This window comes from Mus pahari, chromosome 3, assembly GCF_900095145.1.
Source record: "Mus pahari chromosome 3, PAHARI_EIJ_v1.1, whole genome shotgun sequence".
Classification (NCBI taxonomy): Eukaryota; Metazoa; Chordata; class Mammalia; order Rodentia; family Muridae; genus Mus; species Mus pahari.
In genome coordinates this window covers 26,517,249-26,523,775 of record NC_034592.1, presented here as the reverse complement: position 1 = coordinate 26,523,775, position 6,527 = coordinate 26,517,249, and the positions used below count along the sequence as shown (strand labels likewise).

Below are 6,527 nucleotides of genomic sequence, written 5' to 3'. Positions count from 1 at the left end.
TCAAATGCATGATAGTAATAATAAATGTATCAATTTAATGATGAAATCAGAATAGGATAGAAACATAGCATTGCATATCTGTTTGGTACATGCATTTGGTAAAGGAATCCCCACTCTTTTCATGTAGTACAAGGGTTTACTGCTCACTCATTTATCCTTGGTGGCATAGTTCTTNCATTTGCCCTGTTTTTCTAACAGTCACATTTCCTTGGTATTTAAAATATAGTTTATTAGGCTGGTGAGATGCCTGAGCACTTACAACCAGTAATCAAAGAAGCCTACCCAACTGAGTTTAGTCCCTAGGTTCAAGGTAGAGGTAGAAGGAGAGAACTGACTTCTCAAACCTCTCCTCTGGCCAGCACATTGGTGAAATTCATTGTTTTTAATAGCTGAGTAGTACTCCATTGTGTAAATGTACCACAGTTTCTGTATCCATTCCTCTATTGAGGGACATCTGGATAACCTAGTACTCTTGATGCATGTACTATATAGGAGGCTGACATATGTAGCCTACCAATCATGCTGCATATACTAGGGGAGGCTGACACATATATCTCACCAATCAGTGTACATACTATGGGAGACTCATACCTATACCCCACCACTCATGGTGCAAATACTATGGGAATATCATGCCTATAACCCAGTACTAATTGTAAATGTACTGTGAGAAAGTCTCATCAGTAATCCAGCATTCATGGTGCATATACTATCAGAGGCTAGTGCCTATAAACCAGCTTTCATGTTGCATGCACTGTGGTGGGCTCATCTTTGTAATCCAGCACTGATGGACCATGTACTATGGGAGACTGAAATGTGTTTTCCAGCAATCATGGTGGATGTACCTTTGCAGGTTCCTGCATATAACCAAGAACTCATTGCAAATTCACTGTGTGAAAATCAAACTTGTAACCAACACACATGAGGACAAGGTACAGAGGGAAACCCATGTCTATAACCCAACATTCATGGTATATGTTCTGTAAGAGACTCAAAGCAATAACACAACATTGCTGGTGTGTGTATTGTGGTTGACTTATGAATGTAATGTAGCATTCATAGTGCATATACTGCACATTGTATCGCCCTTCTATCCTATCACTCTTGATGTATGTAATGTAGGAGACTCATTCCTTTACACCAACAATCACTGTGAATGTACTGTATAAGACTCAACCCTGTAACCCAAAACACATGAATCATATACTACTGGAAGATCTTGCTTACAAGCCAGCATTTCTGTTGCATGCACTGTTGTGGGCTCACAGTTGTAATCAAGCACTGATAGTGCATCTACTATGGGAAACTGACAATCATTTCCCAACACTCATGATGCATGTACTGCATGTGCTGGAGGCACGCATCTATATCCCTGCACTCATTTTGAATGTACTGTGCAAGATTCAAACCAGCAACTTAGCACTCTTGATCTGTGTACTAAGAGAGGTTGGTATCTGTACTCTGGCATTCATGACACACATACTTTGGTAGGCCCAGAGCTATAATCCAGAACTCATAGTTCATGTTACTCTAGGAGGTACATATTTACAAACCAGCAGTCATTGTGAATATACTGAGTGAAGCATAAAGCAGTAACCCAGAACTCATGGTGCATGTACTGTGGGAGGTGCATTTATTGTGGGAAACTGACACCTGTATACCAGAATGTTCTCATTTTGAATGTTCTCTGTGAGACTTAAACCAGTCATGCAGCTCTCATGGTATATGTAAGGTGGAAAGATCATTCCAATAATCCAGCACTCATGGCACATTTGCTGTGGAAGGCCAATGCCTAGAACACAGCAATCATACTGTGGTGGGCTCATGGCTGATTCCAGCAACCGTGGTGATGTATTGTCAGAGGCTCTTGCTTATAACCAACAATTCATTGCTCATGTATTGTTGTGGCTTCATGGTGAATGTACTTACATATGTATCACAGTACTCATAGTGAATATACTGTGGGGGGATCATGCTTATAACCAAGGATTCGTGGTACATGTACTATGATTGGGCCATGGTTAGAACCAGCGCTTGTTGTATATATTCTGTGGAACACTGCGCCTATAATCGAGCACTCATGTGTCATGTACTGTGGGATGCTTATGCCTACAAGGCATATTCACTGTGAATGTACTATGTTAGATTCAACACAGGAATACAGAGCTCATGCTGCATGTGCTTGTGCCAATATCCACACATCCATGCTGCCTGTACTGTGAAAAGCTCATATCTGTAACTCAGTAGTAATTGTGAATGTAATGCCAATATTCAAACCAGTAACCCAAGCCATATGGGACATGATTTAAAGGATGTTAATGTCCCCGAACCCATTACATATTTACTGTGGTGTGCTCACAACAATACTCATTGTGAATGTACTGTGTAACACTCAACTCAGTAACTTATAACTCATGGTGTATGTACTGTGGTGGATCATTGGCAGTAACCCAAAACTCATGTTGCAAATAGTGTGGAGGCTCATTGCCTATATCCCAGCATTAATGAGAATATATAGTTCAAAACTAAAGCACTAATGATTTGCATATGATAGGAGATTAATACCATTAACATGGCGCTCATGGTGAATGTACTGTGCCTGTATCCAAGGACTCATTGTGAGTGTACTTGGTGATTACTAATAGTAACCCAGCATATACTGTGGGAGGCTGACACCTGTATCCTGGCACTCATGTTACAATTACTCTGAGAGGCTAAAGTGTATATTTCACCATTTATGATGCAGTACTGTGGTGGGATTATACCTATAACCCAGAATTCATGGTGCATGTATACTGGACAAATTTCCTAATTACATATGCATATAACTACACTAAATACAAAATTATAGCATCAATATCAAATAAAGCAATTAAGAATGTGATGACTTTGTACTTAATTTTTTTTGCCGCTATGAATGCATTTACTTTAGTCAGATTTATAAAAGCTATATGTCTGTCTTAGTCAGGGTTTCTATTCCTGCACAACATCATGACCAAGAAGCAAGTTGGGAAGGAAAGAGTTTATTCCACTTACATTTCCATGCTGCTATTGATCACCAAAAGATTCAGGACTGGAACTCAAGCNGGTNAGGNAGCAGGAGCTGATGCAGANGCCATGGAGGNATGTTCTTTANTGGCTTGCTTCCNCNGGCTTGCTCAGCCTGCTCTCTTATAGAACCCAAGACTACCAGCCCAGAGATGGCACCACCCACAAGGGAACCTCCCCCCTTGATCACTAATTGAGAAAATGCCTTAAAGCTGGATCTTGTGGAGGCATTTCCCCAACTGAAGCTCCTTTCTCTGTGATAGCTCCAGCCTGTGTCAAGTTGACACAAACTAGCCAGTACAATGTCAATGGTACTTACTTCGAGATGCCCCTGAGTGAGACACCGAGATGTGGGTCAATACAAAAACAAGAGGTTTATTTTCCAGCACATCAAGGTTAACCCTCAATCAGTCCCTTGAGGAGAGTGACAAGAGGGCGACCCCAAATGGCTATTACAAGTAGTTTTTATACTTTTTAGGGGCACAGTTTACATCAGCAAGGTTACAATTCAAACTTACTGGCTAAGCATATTGACCTTTAAGTCTATTGGCTAGCAAGCATGACACACATTTGAACTCTACCTGGGACTTTCCAGAGGGTCAGGAGACTATCAGTACATTCTGAGAATTTTTTACTCAAGAATGTTCCTGTGGGTGGAGAATGGAACTTGGCCTCACCTTGACCCAAGGTGGGTGAGTGTAAAGCTGACAAAAGCCCCTAGGGTTCTTCATTTCCCCCTTTTTCTTGTATAAGCTCCAATCTTGGAGCTACGCTTAGGGGTCTCTGGTAACTAATTCATTCTTTAGGTCCTGTCCTCAGGGTCTCATATTGTTGGTGCAAGACCATCAGCTGCACTGCTCCTATTCTCTCTTTTATGAAGGCTGTAAGCTTCTTCAATATGCAGGGTCCAAAGGTCAACAATAGCAGGATAACAATTAGGGGGTCCTAACAAGGTGGGTATAAGGGTGGTTAACCAAACGGAGGCGTTAAACCAAGACTCAAAACAGCCCTGACTCTGTTCTCTTTCTCTCTTCCGCTTGACTAGCCCTTCTCTCATCTTGGTCATTGAATCCTTAACTTCCCCCGAATGGTCTCCAGTGTGTGCTTCCCAATGTTTCACACACCCCAGGTAGCACAGAAAAAGTGGTTGCCTCCCCCCAACATTGATGGACCTGCTGTTGACTTCTCCCATTTCGGGGACACACATATATGAGGGTTTCTTGCAGGACACTCCTCAACTTCAGGTGTCCACACCCTAAACATCACCCTCCAAGGCCGCTTCTGGGGCACGGTTTAGATTTGAAAGTCCCTTGTCCCCCACATTTGGCTAATCCCTCCCCCTATGCTTCTAGGGTGAGGATATCCCAGGAGTCAAGGCCTGCCGCTAACTTACCGAGATCCAAGACAAGGTCTGGCCACCAGGTAGAAGGCGGGTGTTCCTCTGCAGTGGACCAAGCTCCATCCGCAGTGGCTGAGGGTGCTTGCCGAGTCACTTTGGTAGGGTTATGGGGGGTGCTGAGGCTCAGACCCAGAAGGAAGATACACCATAGCTCTCTCATGGTTTCTCTGGCCTTGCAGAAAGGCCTGTGATCTTGAGCTTGAGGGGGTTGCTTGGGTGTCTGGTACAGGTCAGACAAGAGTTACATGGACCCAGGCAGTTATTCCATCCACTGTAACAGAGGTCAGGGTGGTCAACATGCTCCAGGAACAGGCCTTTCCACTTTGCTTCTAAGTTTTCAGCACGATGCCTCTTAACATATATCCAATCTCCAACTTGGTACTCACATGAAACCTCTGGGGTACCTGCACTATAAAGGCACTAAGTGTAGACCACTATTCCTGGTGGATGATCTGGAAAGCTTGCAATCAAACCATAAGATCTTTGTTAGCCTGAAAGGTCACTCTGGGAGGATCAAGAGCCAAGGTCAAGGGACTGGGGGTCCCATACAGGATCTCAAAAGGGGTCAGGTTAAAATGGTAGGGGGTGTTCCAAGCTTGGAACAAGGCCAGGGGAAGGATCACCACCCAGTCAGCGCCAGTCTACAAGGTCAGTTTAGTTAAGGTCTCTTTTAGAGTTCTGTTCATTTTCTCTACCTGCCCTGAGCTCTGGGGATGGTGCACACAATGGAGCTTCCAATTAGTCCACAATGTCTCTGCCAATCCCTGACTTACCTTAGAGACAAAAGCAGGACCGTTGTCCTGCTTTGGGCACTCCAAACCTTGGGAAAATTTCCTCTAATATCTTCTTGGCTACTGCGGTAGCTATTTCCTGCTTGGTGGGGAAAGCCTCGACCCATCCAGAGAAAGTATCCACAAACACTAGAAGGTATATGTAACCGTATTTTCCTGGCTTAACTTCTGTAAAATCGACATCCCAATATACTCCAGGCCGTTCTCCCCTAGGTTTTTCACCCTGTTGACTCTTAGCTGTATAAAACATTCACCTGCTGGCATACCTTACACTGTTTATCTCTCTGGCCCAAAACCTGAGGTCCATTATATAAGACCCCTTAACTGCTTGGACAAGCTTTTTATGCCCTAAATGAGTCCATCTGTGGCACTTGGCCTAGAAACTCTTTTGCTTCCTTTCTGGGGAATATAGTTTTTCCTTCTTGTGTGAGCCATTGACCTTCCTTCTCTAGGTAGTAGTTGGTAGGGTGGCTAGCAATCTGAGTCCTTTCTTCTTCAGTATATTTTAAGTGAGGCCATTCCTTAGTCCAGTCCCTTTCCCCAGTGGGTGTCCCTTGCAGGCCCGTAACTGGGATAGGCTCCTGCACGGCCACTTCTCGAGCCACTTAATCTGCCTGGTCTCTTCCTCTCTGATGTCCTGGGCAATGAATAATACTCACGGTTGCTGGCTTCATCAGAGCATTCAAGAGATCCAAGATTTCCTGCTTGTTTAGTTCTTTTCCCTTTGCCGTGAGCAGTCCTCTCTCTTGGTATATAGTTCTGTGGGCATGGGCTGTGGCAAAGGTATACCTGCTATCAATGTAGATGTTAATTTTCTTGCCGGGCCCAAGTTCCAAGACTTTGGTGAGTGCAATTAGCTCTGCTTTCTGTGATGACATGCCAGGGAGGTAGAGGTTCAGCCCAGACGACATTTGTGCCATCCACCACAGTAGCACCTGCTTGTCTCTGACCTTCATGGAGAAAACTGCTCCCCTATCTGTAAACCAGGTAGCCTCGGCTCCCAGCAGGGGTCGGTCAGAGAAGTCTTTCCTCCACCTATGGGCTCTCTTTTTGGGTCGGTTAGTTGCACCCTGTCGGGCAGGAAGTGTATCTGGGCCCCCATCTTGGAGAGTAAGTCTTACCCTGACAGAGAGTAGGGACAGTCTAGGATAACCCAGATGATGGGATATCTGGCCCATTCCTAGGTCCACTGTTCTTCAGGTAGTCCATAAATACATTTTGGTGCCAGTGGCTCCTTGGACCCAAGATTTTTTGCTGGAGACTAACCCATAAGCTTGGAGGAGGACCCA

General features: G+C 44.3%; 1 pseudogene; it reads right to left on the bottom strand.

The window, feature by feature from the left end:
* Positions 1 to 6,149, bottom strand: part of LOC110317858 — an 87,033-nt pseudogene extending 80,884 nt beyond the window's left edge.
* Positions 6,150 to 6,527: the final 378 nt, after the last annotated feature.